This window comes from Colobus angolensis, unplaced genomic scaffold, assembly GCF_000951035.1.
Source record: "Colobus angolensis palliatus isolate OR3802 unplaced genomic scaffold, Cang.pa_1.0 Scaffold15, whole genome shotgun sequence".
Lineage (NCBI taxonomy): Eukaryota > Metazoa > Chordata > Mammalia > Primates > Cercopithecidae > Colobus > Colobus angolensis.
The window spans coordinates 15,781,651-15,796,259 of record NW_012114599.1 but is presented as its reverse complement, the minus strand read 5'-3'; the positions used below and the strand labels follow the sequence as shown (position 1 = coordinate 15,796,259).

General features: G+C 40.0%; 1 pseudogene across 1 annotated transcript; it reads right to left on the bottom strand.

Moving 5' to 3' along the window:
- Window positions 1-1,491: 1,491 nt before the first annotated feature.
- On the bottom strand, window positions 1,492-1,964 carry LOC105507490 (annotated as a pseudogene). Its single transcript, XR_001001114.1, has one exon. The product of XR_001001114.1 is annotated as a 40S ribosomal protein S17 pseudogene (transcript).
- Window positions 1,965-14,609: the final 12,645 nt, after the last annotated feature.

The following is a 14,609-nucleotide window of genomic DNA, read 5'->3' as shown; positions in this document are numbered from 1 at the left end:
CGGTGGCTCAGGCCTGTCATCCCAGCACTTTGGGAGGCCAAGGCGGGTGGATCACCTCAGGTCAGGAGTTTGAGACCAGCCTGGTCAACATGGTGAAACCCCGTCTGTACTAAAAATACAAAAATTAGCCAGGTGTGATGGCATGTGCCTGTAATCCCAGCTACCCAGGAGGCTGAGGCAGGAGAATCGCTGGAGCCCAGTAGGCAGAGGCTGCAGTGAGCTGAGATTGTGCCACTGCATTCCAGCCTGGGCGACAGAGCAAGACTTCGTCTCAAAAACAAAAACAAAAACAAAAACACAAAAGACTTCTCGGGTGCTGTGAAAATGTAAAATGCCATGAAAAAGTGTGAAGCAGGGTAAGAGGATGGTGAAATGGGATGGTAACTTTGCTTCAGAGACTTGGAGGACTGAGGGAGCCATGGACAGAAGTGAACGCATTGTGAAGCAAATGAAGCTTAAAATTCAGGGACTTTCACTTGCTTGGGTCTCTGTGAGTGGTGGGACTTGCAGGACACTGCAGAGTATTCTTAGTGGGGAGTAGAGGCCAGATTGCTTTCAGGAAGTATTTCTTTGTAAGTGCTTCCGTCGTAACACTGAAACTCCAAAGAAAATGAAAGATAACTTCAAAGACATCTCCAGAGCTCCAGTAATTTGCTGTAATTTCTGTTCTTATTCTATATAAATATTAACCTAATTTTGTGTTTGTGATCTTATTTCTTTTTCTAAAGCAGCATCCTTGGCTAAAATTATATATACTTCAGGTCAGTATATAGTTATAGCTAGGTAATGGAATTATACACATGAGTAAGATATGACCCCAGCCTTCAGCTTACTTCATGATCTTAATAACTTTTGATATATTAAGGTGTAGAAGAAACAGAACTCAGCCAAGTTGATATCAAATTGATAACTTGATATTTTCTTGAGTCTAACCATCAGTTGTAAAAAACAGAATTCAAAATAACTTTATGAGAAAAAAGAAAATGCTACTAAAATTAACATTTTCAATTTTAAGACCAGCTGATTATTAGATACAGAATATAAAGAAGTATATATTAGAATTCAGAAAATTAACATTAATTAGCATTTGTTGGGGTCTGATTTTCTAACTTCTTGGTATGCTTAATTCATTTAATCATCAGAACAAAACTTTGGGATAGCTACTAATAGTATTCTAATTTTACAGATGAGGAAACAAGCATACAAAGGTTAAGGGAAGTGGTAAAGCTAGAGACCAAACTGAAGCTATCTGACTAAAAGCTGACATTTAATCATTTTGCTAAACTTACTTCAAAAGTCATGGGATTCCATTTTTGAATTTCTAGTCCAGATTCTACTCCTAAATTTTCGGGTATCTGTCCTTAGATTGCAGCATCATCATCAGTAAAGTCGGGTTAAAAAATCTTGACATTTTCCACAATCTATTAAGATTGTAACAATAGTCAATATATTTTGTTATTATGAGATACAGCTCTCAATTTTTTTTTGTTGTTGTTGTCCCAGATTTATTGAAAATAATACAGCACTGCAGAAAAAATTCAAACAGGTCCCCGAGGCGTTTTGAAATTCATCCCAACTATAGGCTGAGTGACCTGCAGGTTGGACAGACTGCCGAAGTCCAAAAGCTTCAGCATTTCCTTAGTGTCAGGATCTACTTCAATTATCTCCTGATCCAGGGCTGAGACCTCAGGAATGTAATTGTCTCTCCTTTCTCTCTCCTCCTCCTGCAGCTTGATGGAGATACCTCTTACAGGGCCTCTCTGAATCCGCTTCATCAGATGGGTGACATAGCCTGCTGTCTTGTTGCGGAGCTTCTTGCTGAGGATAATGGCGATCTCCTCGCACACGCACTTGTTCGTGTGGAAGTCGTTGCCCAGGCGTGTGTAGTACTTCTCTATGATGACCCGGGCCGCCTTCTTCACGGTTTTGGTGCGAACGCGGCCCATGTTGGCGGGTCCTTGGTAAAAGAGCTCTCAATTTTTTTTGAGATGGAGTCTCGCTCTGTCATCCAGAATGGAGTGCAGTGGTGTGATCTGGGCTCACTACAACCTCCACCTCCTGGGTTCCAGCGATCCTCCTGCCTCAGCCTCCCGAGTAGCTGGGACTACAGGCATGTGCCACAACCCCTGGCTAATTTTTGTATTTGTTAGTAGAGACAGAGTTTCACCATATTGGCCAGGCTGGTCTTGAACTCCTGACCTTGTGATCCTCCCACCTCAACCTCCCAAAGTGCTGGGATTACAGACATGAGCCACCATGCCCGGCCACAGTTCTCAATTTTAAAATGGCTTGGATCATAAATACATTATTTGTTTGATACCCATAACGTGCCATGTGCTTTATATAGGTTATGTAATTCAGTAGTCACAATAGCTCTGCAGGGTCAGGTTTAATAATACTGTGTTGTTGTTGAAGAGACAAATTAGTCAATTTGCTGAAGGTCAAACAGCTTGTAAAGTTTGGAACTAGATCTGACCCAGTTCTGAATGCAAATTCCACCAGGATTCCAAAATCACTAACCTGGTTCTTTCCACCAGGTTAGTGATTCTCCAGAAAAGTAGAGCTTATTGTAAGGCAAAACTCCAAAAAAAAGTCAACTCTCAGGAAAAGAGAAAACAAGACATTTTTGGGTGTACCAGACTAGTTAGCAGAAGAGGGTGTTAGAATGCTGAAGCTGTTTGCTACAACTTCAGCCTAGTCAGTGAATTTCAAATAATGCTTCAGTTTGGCAAGCTTTTTCTAGAGAAGAACCTGCCAAGATCTACCCATTAGTAGAAACTTAAGATTTCTTTAGGAAGCTCTGCTGTCATTAATATCATATTATGTAAATTATCCTATAGACATCGAAATGTTTAGGAAAATAGAACCATTCTGAGCCTTCTTGGAAGTCTACATTACAACCTCAATTATTTATAGGGCTACTTTGGGCATGAAGTATACTGATAATTGTGTTTAATTGTGTTTATTGGAATCCTTGATTTAATTGAATTTTTTTTTTTTTTTGTCTTGAGACAGAGTCTTGGTCTGTCACCCAGGCTGGAGTGCAGTGGCACGATCTTGGCTCACGGCAACCTCCACCTCCTGGGTCCAAGCGATTCTCCTGCTTTAGTCTCCAGAGTAGTTGAGACCGCAGGAATGTGCCACCACACCCAGCTAATTTTTGTAATTTTAATAGAGACGGCATTTCACCATGTTGCCCGGGCTGGTCTCAAACTCCTGATTTCAGGCGATCCTCCTGCTTCAGCCTTCCCAAGTGCTAGGATTACAGGCGTGAACCACCAGCCTGGCCAGTATCCTTAACTCTAAACAAAAACACATGTAGAAGGAATAGTATAAAGATCCTCATAATCCATTATCCAGCTTCACCAATTATCAATATATTGCCAATATTTCACCTATAACTTCTCTACTGCCTACTACTTGCTGTTATTTTCCCTTGCAGCTTTATTGAGGCACAATTTACATTCCATAAATTAATCCATTTTAAGTATACAATTAAATGATTTGTAGTAAATTTACAAAGTTGTGCAACCAACACAACAATCCTGTTTTAGAAATTCCATTATTCCAGAATATTCTCTCATGTCCATGTGCAGTTATCCCTCTCATTCCCAGGCCTGGGAAACTGTTCGCTTTCTGAATTTATAGATTTGCTTTTTCTGGACATTTTATATAAATATGATCATACAATAGTTTTTCTTTTGCATCTGATTTCTTTCACTTAGCAAAAAACTGTTAGGGTTCATTCATGTTTTAACATGTATCAGTAGTTTGATTTTTATTGCTGAATAGTATGCATTATATGTATATGCCACATTTTATTTATTTATTTGCAACTTAATGAACATTTGGGTTGTTTTTGGCTATACTGTATAATGCTGCTATAAATATTCCCTACAAGTCTTTGTGTAGACATATGATATTTACTCTTTGGAAGATTTCTATGCATGAATTGCCAGGTTTATGTTTATGTTTAGTGAGTTTAACTGTTTAAGTAATTGCCAAGCTCTTTTCAAAAAGGCTTCACTATTTTCCATTTTCACCAGCAGTGAATAGGATTATAGGTTTTCCACATCCACACCAAAACTTATTTGTTCTTTAAAATTATAGCCATCCTAGTGGGTGCATAATGGTATCACATGGTGGTATTGATTCCCTAATTGTTACTGATGCCAGGGGTTTGATCTAGGTCCCAATGCTCTTCGCATAGAAAGCCGATCACTAAGACAACAATTATTTCCAGGGAAGAAGACTTTAATCAGGTGCTGCAGCCAAGAAGAACAGAAGGTCAGTCTCAAATTCATCTTCCTCATCAACTAATATCAGGCATTTATGTAGCAGGGAAGAAACTAAAACAGGAATTAGAGAAGGTTAAGGAAGAGATGTTGGTCAACAGAAAGCAGGTGGTTAGACAGGCAGTCATGATGGGCAAGAGGTCTTATGTCTTACTGTCCAGATGCAATGACCTGGTAAGTTTTAGTTCCTTAATACTGTCTGGGAGACATGAGAGTTGGTTTCCTCAGAAAGGAAAAGGAACTCGGATAAGACAATTTTAACTTTTATAACTTGTAAGACTAGGAGGGTCAATTTCTATGTTTATTTAAAAGAAACCATAAACATCAGTTCTATGAGACAACGGGGCTGGCTTCATAATGACTGATGATGTCAAACATTTTGCATGTACTTATGAACCATTTATAAATCTTCAGTGAAATGTTGATTCAAATATTTTGCTTATTTTAAATTTGGGTTGTTTGTTTTTCTATTCTTGAGTTTTAATGTTTCTTCTTATACATTGGATACAAGATCTTTATTAATTACATAATTTGCAAATATTTTCTCCCAGTCTCTGTTTTTCATTTTCTTAATAATGACTCTTGACATGAGAAAGTTTTTAATCATGATGAAGTCCAATACATCATTTTTTATCCCTCATGGATGATATATCTGTTATAATATCTAAGAATTCTTTGCTTAAACCAGGGACACAAAGATTTTTCTCCTTGTTTCCTTCTAGAAGTTTTCTAGTTTTAGCTCTTACATTTAGGTCTATGATACATTTTGAGTTAAGTTTTTTTTTTTTTTTTTTGAGACTGAGTCTCACTCTATCAGCCAGGATGGAGTGCAGTGGCACAACCTTGGCTTACTGCAACCTCTGCCGCCTAGGTTCAACCCATTCTCCTGCCACAGCCTCCCAAGAAGCTGGGATAGCAGCCACCGCACGTGGCTAATTTTTGTATTTTTAGTAGAGATGGGGTTTCACCATCTTGGCCAGGGTGGTCTTGAATTCCTGACCTTGTGATCTACCTGCCTCAACCTCCCAAAGTACTAGGATTACAGGTGTGAGCCACCACACCCAGCCCATTTTGAGTTAACTTTTTTACAGTAAAGTGTGAGGTAATAACCAAAACCAGTGATTCTCATCTGGGGGCAGTTTTGCTCATCAGAGCACATGTAAAAATGTCAGGAAACAATTTTGGTTCTCACAACTTGGTAAGGGGTGCTACTGGCATCTAGTGGGTAGAGGTCAGAGATATTACAGAATATCATCCTATTAATACAATGCACAGAACAGCCTCTTGCCACTAAGAATTACTGGCCTCAAGTCAATAGTGCCAAGGTTGAGAAATCCTGGAGTAGTAAAATAAGAAGGTAGCATTAATAATACATGAGATGGGCTGGGTGCGGTGACTCATGCCTGTAATCCCAGCACTTTGGGAGGCTGAGGTGGGGAGATCACAAGGTTAGGAGTTCAAGACCAGTCTGACTAGCATTTTGAAACCCCGTCTCTACTAAAAATACAAAAATTTGGCGGGCATGGTGGGGTGCCTGTAGTCCCAGCTACTCGGGAGGCTGAGGCAGGAGAATTGCTTGAACCCTGGAGGCAGACGTTTCTGTGAGCCAAGATTATGCTTCTGCACTCCAGCCTGGCAACAGAGCAAGATTCTGTCTCAAGAAAAAAATAATAGTAATACATAGGATATGGACCCAGTCATTCCCCTCTGGAAGTGAAACTTGATTTTTTGCTGCTTTCCCTGCCCTGGTAGAGTGACCATGGAGCAGCTCCAGACCAGGATACCAGAGACATCCACTATTCTTACTTAAAGTTGAGTGGTTTTTCAATCAGTAACCACTTCTTAATTTTTTGTATGCCTTTGATCAATTTCCAGAGCCCTGAAATGATTGCTTTAGAAAATTTTGCCCTGTTTGTCGTTGGTTTTCCGGGAGTATTTGCTGCCATATGGAAATTCCCCAAGTTTTGAAAGGAACAAAAAAGTCTATGAACAAAGAAAACATTAAGTGTATATTTGAAAATATAGTTATTTATTGATTCAGCAAATATTTTTTCAACATTTATAATACAGCAGCTAGTGATGTGGCAAGGGTATGCAAAATATCATCCTGACTCTTAAGATGCTTACTGTTAAGTGAGGAGACAGAAAAGTAAATGAGCAAGATGCCTAGAGGCTTAGGGGGTGGGTCTGCCTTCAACTCTTGATGTTCTTACTTACTGCTGTGTGGTGTTGGGCAAGTTGTTTAAGCTGTCTAAGCCTCAGTTCCCTCATCTGTGAAGTAGGGTAATCAATAGCATCTACCTCATGTGATTTCTGTGAAGCTGTTTTCATATATGTAATGTTTAGCACAGTGCCTAGCATCTAGTAAACACTGAAAAATGGTTCACTTTTCATTATATAATATGATCAATGTTATGCTAAGAGTAAGCATATGATACTGATACAAAGAGGAGACAGGGAAATGCTGGTTAGAAGAGGGCAATTCCCTGTTAAAGGCCCCACCCACAAGCCTGGAAACCCACAGCCCTAAATGAGAACAGCCATTCCTGTTTTCAAGCCCAAAAGTTGTCTTTTGGCCCACCATGTCCCCCTATCCTGTACCCATATAAATCTCAGACCTCAGGCTCCAGAAGCAGATGACAAGATGAGCAGATGAACCGCAGAGTGGCTCAGCAGAGAAGGAGCATCTGAATGCCCAGAAGAGTTCAGCTGGGGACAACTGGAGAGGAGATCAGCCACTGGATGGCGACACTCAAGGGGGAAGATCATCTTCCCACTCCATTCCCCCTTCCAGATCCTCATCTATCCCACTGAGAGCCACCTCCACCACTCAATAAAACCCCTGCATTCATCCTTCAAGTCTGTGTGTGACCTGATTCTTCCTGGATGCTGAACAAGGACTTGGGTCCCAAGGGGGTCCACTGAGCTGTTTAACACTTAAGCCATCATGAATGGCAGAGCTAAAAGAGCACAGTAACACTGGGGCTTCAGGAGTCACAGGCACCCACCCCCAGATGCTGCTGTGGGGCCGGAGACCAAAAGTGCTCACCTTGGTTCCCACACTTGCCCATCTGTGTGCTCCCCATCTTGTAAGGGATTTGAGCGGTGGCCCAGCCCAAACAGAGAGCCACACCCCTGTCCCATATCCTGTGAGGAGGGCCGGGGAACTCTCCCATCTCAATACTATTATCCAGACGAAATGATTTTAAAACCGAGATTGGAAGGACAAGTAGGAATTATCAGTGAGTAAGTGGAGAAAATATACAGGGAAGAGATTTCCAGAAGAGGCCCAGAGGGAAGAGGAACATGACCCAATATGAAGACAGAGAAGTGGACAGATTGCACAGGTGCTGGAAGCCTTAGAAGGATATGCAAAATAGTTCTTATATTTAATTAGAGCTCAGTCTTTTTGATGTATGCAGGGGTGAGAAATTGAGTTTGCTTGTTTGTTTTTTGTTCTTACTCTCTTTTATATTCCCAATTTCCATATCAAACCTGGATCACCCAGAAGCCACAGTTATACACTCTATATTTAACTCCCTCCCTGCATATCTTAACTCATTGCAATACAAATTAAGAAAGATGTAATCCCAGCACTTTGGGAGGCCAAGGCTAGAGGATCACTTTAGTCCAGGAGTTTGAGACCAGCCTGGGCAATATATCAAGACCCTGTCTCAACAAAAAATAAAAAGTTAGCTGGGCATGGTGGTGCATGCCTGTAGTCCCAGCTACTTGGAAAGTTGAGGTGGGAGGATTACTTGAGCCTGGGAGGTTGAAGCTACATTGAGCCATGATGGTGCCACTGTACTCAGCCGGGGTGACAGAGCAAGACCCTGTCTCAAAAAAAATTAAGAAAGAAATTGGGTCATATAGATTATAAATATTGATTACAATCATTCTGCTTTCTCAAAGTAAGATTTTTGTGCCATTTTGAGTGTGCAGTCCAACAATCACCTCTCATTAGAAACTCATACGTATAAGCTTATAAACAACAGAAATTTATTTCTCACAGTTCTGGAGCCTGGGAAATCTATCATCAAGGTGGATTTTGTGTCTGGTGAGGGCCTGCTTTTTGTTTCATAGATTGCCCCTTCTAATGGTTTCACATGGTAGAAGGGGGAGAAAGTTAATTTTGGAAGATGATATATGTCCCTCAAAATAAGGGAACTCCAAAAATGCATCTATTGAGGAAAGTAATAGCGAAATAAAGCCACAATAGCATGTGGCTTTGTTTTTGGTAGCAGCTTTGTTGTGATATAATTCATATACCATATAATTTACTCATTGAAACTGTACAGTTCAGTGGGTTTTAGTATATTCACAGGGTTATAACAATTTTAGAACATTTTCATCATCCCACAGAGAAATCCTGTATCCCTTAGCAGTCAGCCTCATCTTCTCCATCCTCCCCAGCCCCAGACAACTACTAATTACTTTGTGTCTCCCTAGGTTTGCCTATTCTGGACATTTCCTATAAATGGCATTATATAATATGTGTTTTTTTGTGATTGGCTTCTTTCACTTAGCTTGTTTTCAAAGGTCTTCCATGTTGCAGCATGTAACATTCCATTATATGGATATACTATAATTTATTAATTCATTCATCAGCTGATGGACATTTAGATTGTTTACCAGTTTTCATAAATAATGCTGCTGTGAACAGTTATGTACAAGCTTTTTTTTGTGGATATATTCCTTCATTTCTTTTTGGTGTATAGGAGTGGAATTGCTGGGTCATGTTCTAACTCTATGTTTAACCTTTTGAGGAACTGTCAAAGAAGATGGCATATGCATGTTGTTTTCCAAAGCAGCTGCACCATTTTGTATTCCCACCAGAGAGGTAGAGTTCCAATTTCTCTACATCCTCGATAACACTTGTTATTATCTATCTTTTTGACCATAGCCATCCTAGTGGGTTTGAAGTGGTATCTCATGGGTGTATGTTTCTGTAAATTGTATGATTCCATTTATAGGAAATGTCTAGAGTGGGCATCTGTAGAGACAGGAAGTAAATGAATGGTTTCCCCCTTTCCTAGGGAAATGTAGGAAACCATTCATCATCCTAGGGGAATTGGGGAGCAATGACCAGCGACTGCTAATGTGGCATTTCCTTTTGAGGTGATGAAATATTCTAAAATTGATTATCACCTCTGCGAATATACTAGAAGTTACTGAATTGTATGCTTTATGTGGGTGAATGGCCATATTTGTGTGGGTTTATTTCTGGGCTCTCTTTTTTTCTGTTGATCTGTGTGCATATCCCCTTTCCAATACAAACTGTCTTAGATGAGTGTCACTCTTCCAACTTTTTTCTTATTTTTCAAAATGTTTTTCACTATTCTTTTTTCCATTTCCATATAATGTCAGAATCAGCTCGTATCTATCTACAAAATTTCCTGCATGGATTTTTGATTGAAATCCATTAAATCTGTGGGTCATTTTGGGAAGAACTGACATGCTAACTATGTTGAATCTTCCACTTCCTGAACACCTTATGTCTCTCCATTTATTTTAGTCTTTTATGATTTCTTTTGATCAGTTTTACAGTTTTTGATTTCTTTTATCAACGTTTTACATTACAGATTCTTTACATGCCTTGTTAGACTTATACCTAAGTATTTCACTTTAGGGGGCAGCTATTGTAAATAGTATCGCTTTTAGAATTCTTGTTTTCTTTCTTTTTTTTTTTTGTTTGAGACAGATTCTCCCTATGTCGCCCAGGCTGGAGTGCAGTGGCTTGATCTAGGCTCACTGCAAGCTCCCTGTCCCGGGTTCACACCATTCTCCCGCCTCAGCCTCCCAAGTAGCTGGGACTACTGGCGCTTGCCACCACACCTGGCTCATTTTTTTGTATTTTTAGTAGAGACGGGGTTTCACCACGTTAGCCAGGATGATCTCGAGCTCCTGATCTCGTGATCCGCCCACCTCGGCCTCCCAAAATGCTGGGATTACAGGCGTGAGCCACCGCACTTGACCTGAATTCTTGTTTTCAATTGTTTATTGTTAGTATGTAGAAACAGTATTGAATTTTTAATTTTGACTTTGTATCCTATAGCCTTAGTAAACTCACTTACTGGTACTTGGACATTTATTTTTGTGGAATTATTGGGATTTTCTACATGAACTTTCATGTCATCCATGAGTAGGGTCAGTTTTATTTCTTTTTAATTTGCATGTCTTTTATTTTATTTTACATTGTTATTGCCTTGGCTTAGACTGCCAGGATTATGTTCAATAGGAGTGAATGGAGTGAAAACCTTTGTGTTCTTGCTGATCTTAGAGCAAAGCATTCAGTGCTTCATTATTATTATTACTACAGCCTTTTTGATTTTGTTGGTTTTTTAATTAGATCGAGTAAATTACCTTTTACTTCTGGTTTGTTGAGAGACTTTTTCATGGATGGATTTTGACTGGGGCTGCAATCACATTGCCTAGGGGCTGGTGAAGCAGGACCAGGGCCCATGCAAGATTGGCACATGCATCGTTGTGCTGGGGGTTGATATGTGTTTCTTGCTGGTGCAGTGCTATGTGGCCATGTGGGTGGGTTCTTAGGTGTGTTCAACCAAGCTTGGCTATGCCATCATCCTCTCTTAGGTCATTTTGACTTCAGTTTCCCTAATGACTAAGTATATTGGGCATCTTTTTATGGGCTTATAGGCTATTTGCAAATCTTTGGAGAAATCTCTACTGAGATCTTCTACCCATTTTTAAATTGGGTTGTCACTTTATTATTGCATTATAAGGGTGCTTTATATCATCTGCAATAAGTTTCTTAATAGATATTTGATTTATACATATTTTCCCATTTTGTAGGTTTTATTTTTACCTTCTTGATGGTGTCTTTTGAATCACCATTTAAAAATTTTGATATAGTCCAATTTATTTTTTGTTGCTTGGGTTTTTGGTGTCCTATTAAAGAAACCATTGCATCGTCCAAGGTCATGAAGATTTACCCATTTTTTAAACAAATAAAACAGTTTCATAGTTTTATATTTTAGTTGAAGACCCATTTTGAGTTAATTTTTGCATATGGTGTTATGTAGGGGTCCAACTTCATTTTTTTTTTTTTCATGTGAAAATCCAGTTGTCCTAGAATCATTTGTTGAAAAGACTGTTCTTCCTGCCACTGAATTATCTTGGCATCCTTGTCAAAAATCAACAGGTTATAAATGTGAAGGTTTATTTCTTGACTCTCAATCTGATTCCATTGACCTCCATGTTTACCACTCTTTCAATAATACAGTCTTGATTATTGTAGCTTTGTAGTAAGTTTTAAAATGGAGAAATGTGAGTCCTCTAACTCTGTTCTCTTTCAAAATCATGCTGGGGGGAAAGTGTTTTTACTGTATGATAGTGCATGTTTAAGAGACACTTGAAGGTTAAAGAAATGGCAGGCCTAAATATTTTAATTGTACTTTCTTTTTTCTATCCTGGGGTCTTCTAATCAAACAAATCTGACTCAAATGCTGTTCATGCTGTTAAAGATGTGTTCTTCCAGGCCAGGCGCGGTGGCTCACGCCTGTAATCCCAGCACTTTGGGAGGCTGAGGCGTCTGGATCATGAGGTCAGGAGATCGAGACCATCCTGGCTAACATGGTGAAACCCTGTCTTTACTAAACAAAATATAAAAATTAGCTGGGCGTGGTGGCGGGTGCCTGTAGTCCCAGCTACTTGGGAGGCTGAGGCAGGAGAATGGTGTGAACCAGGGAGGCAGAGCTTGCAGTGAGACGAGATCGTGCCACTGCACTCCAGCCTCGGAGACAGAGTAAGACTCTCTCCAAAAAAAAAAAAAAAAAAAGATATGTTCTTCCAGTTTCATGTGCTGTAGCAATTTTGGGTTCATCTAGCTTATTCTCATTTGCTAATCTTCATTCTTAAACCTGTCCAACACTTCATCTTTGGATTTATGTTCTATTCTGGCCAGCCCCAGATTAACTTTTGAGCTTGAGATTTTCTGTATACACATTTTCCAATTGAGTTTGTTGAAACACTCACACTCTATATTCTTCTTTGTGCTGTGTGTATACTCCTTCTGGAATAAGATCATGCTCCACCTTGGGACCATGCCCTGGCATCACAGGGACTCTTTGGACAATATTCTAAGCTATGTGTTGGTACTTTTCTTGTGGCTTGGTGCCTAAGTACATTTCTGATATTAATTGGAAGTTTAACTCTTTTCAACCAGTGGAGAAGAGCTCTGACATTGAGACAGCACAACCTTGTATTTGTCTATGCAGAAATGCTGCATCTAGTGTTTCTTTTTGGTTTAAATGGATAGGCTAATGTAGTGCAATAGGCCTGCCATTTCTTTAACCTTCAAGTGTCTCTCCTTTTTTTTCTGAGATGGAGTCTCGCTCTGTCGCCCAGGCTGGAGTGCAGTGGCGCGATCTCAGCTGACTGCAAGCTCTGCCTCCCGGGTTCATGCCATTCTCCTGCCTCAGCCTCCCAAGTAGCTGGGACTACAGGCACCCGCCACCACGCCTAGCTAATTTTTTGTATTTTTAGTACAGTCGAGGTTTCACTGTGTTAGCCAGGATGGTCTCCATCTCCTGACCTCGTGATCCACCTGCCTCTGCTTCCCAAAGTGCTGGGATTACAGGCGTGAGCCACCGCACCCAGCCCCTTCAAGTGTCTCCTAAGCATGTACAGTCCTATGGTAAAAACACTTTCCCCCCAAAATGATTTTGAAAGAGAACAGAGTTAGAGGACTCTGGTTTATACTCAACAGTTATATCCTTTACATGAAGCAGTTAATACACCTTTCAATTCTCTGGATCTTTATTTTGACTTTGGTTTTGTGGTTAATAATGTTCAATCAAGTTTTATCCCATTTTTAATGATTTTTTTCTGAAATGGTAAAAAATGATGGAAAACAGGTAATGTATGTCAATTCACTCAGAACCTTATGTGTATACTTGGGCTTAATGATGGCCTCTTACCCTGAAAACAAAAAGGCAATTGGTCCCCTTTACTGATGTAACATCTTTGTAGGAGGCAATCTAACCACTGGAGAGAATACAAGTGTTTATAGAGTCACAGCAAGTGGAGCTTACTGCTTTGTAGATAAGAGCCTGTGGGACTTGGAGGGATTTAATCAACATTCCAACTATAAACATTCTCTATGCCAATTCCAGGTTATATTTAAGTTTCAGGTTCATTTCCCAAGAAGCAAGAGGTTCAACACTTGTACCAGGATATTTCGATGTTTCTTTTTTAACCTGGAATCCCAGTTGCTTATTGTTTATAGAAATCAATGGCATTGTTTTGGAAATGGGAATGGAAAAATCTCCAGAGTCCTGATAAGGTCAGGTCAGGCTCTCCCTGAAGGTTGTTTGAGAGCCCAAGTTTTGAATCAGTTGCAAGAATAACAATTTTATTGTCCCAGGGTCAGGATGATTTTCATTCAGCCCAATGCCTTGTCAATTGGCTAGCCTGGCTAAATATAATGAATCTTTTTAAAGGAGCTTACCTATTTGTCCTTGAATTCTTGACTGGGCTGATAAATGGCCCCAGCTGAGGCTGAGTAACCCTGTTTCCAATATTTATGGAGAGAGAAACGTTACAGTTTAGCAAGGCTGTCTTTAGAGATTAACATACCTGGCTGTTTCTTCTTTCATTTGATCAAGTTCTGTAGATTTTTCAATGCTTTCTGGAGTGAGCCTCTTTCCAGGCTGTACTAGTTATTCTTTGCCTCCCTCTCCCTTTATCATTCTTGTACATAAAAAGAAATGAGGTTTTATCCTTTGAATAGAATAATCCACACAGTCTCTGAAACTCTGGTTCCTTAATTTCCACTCTGATTCTTGTTTGACAAGTGGCAATCTGTTTTTTACTCCTTTGCATCTTTCCTGGCCATTTTAGAAACACTGAAGTGATGGCAAACACAGAGGAAGCCTCCTCCTTAGGAGAACTGACTCAGAAGCCCTCTGCTGAGAGACAAGGCTGTCTCCTTTTCATCCTTCTTTGTGACCAGGGCCACTCAAATTATCTGTCTTCAGGAAATGCCTTGGCTGGCTGGGAGCACTAATGGGCATGACAATCAATATTGCTTATACCGATACATCACGCTCTTGGTAAGGGATTTCACCAGTAGATTTTCTTTCTCTGGGGATTCAGTCAACAACATTTACACAACACTCACAGCATGTAAAGCATGCATGGTACTAGACAGGACAAAGAAGCAGGAGAATCACAGTGAAAGGTTCCTGCTCTTTAGGGCCGTCTTAAATAGTTGGGAGATTGATAAGTATATTAGACAGTGTTCTCCAGAGAGAGAAGGAAGCAAGTGAGAGAGAGAGAGAGAGAGAGAAGAGA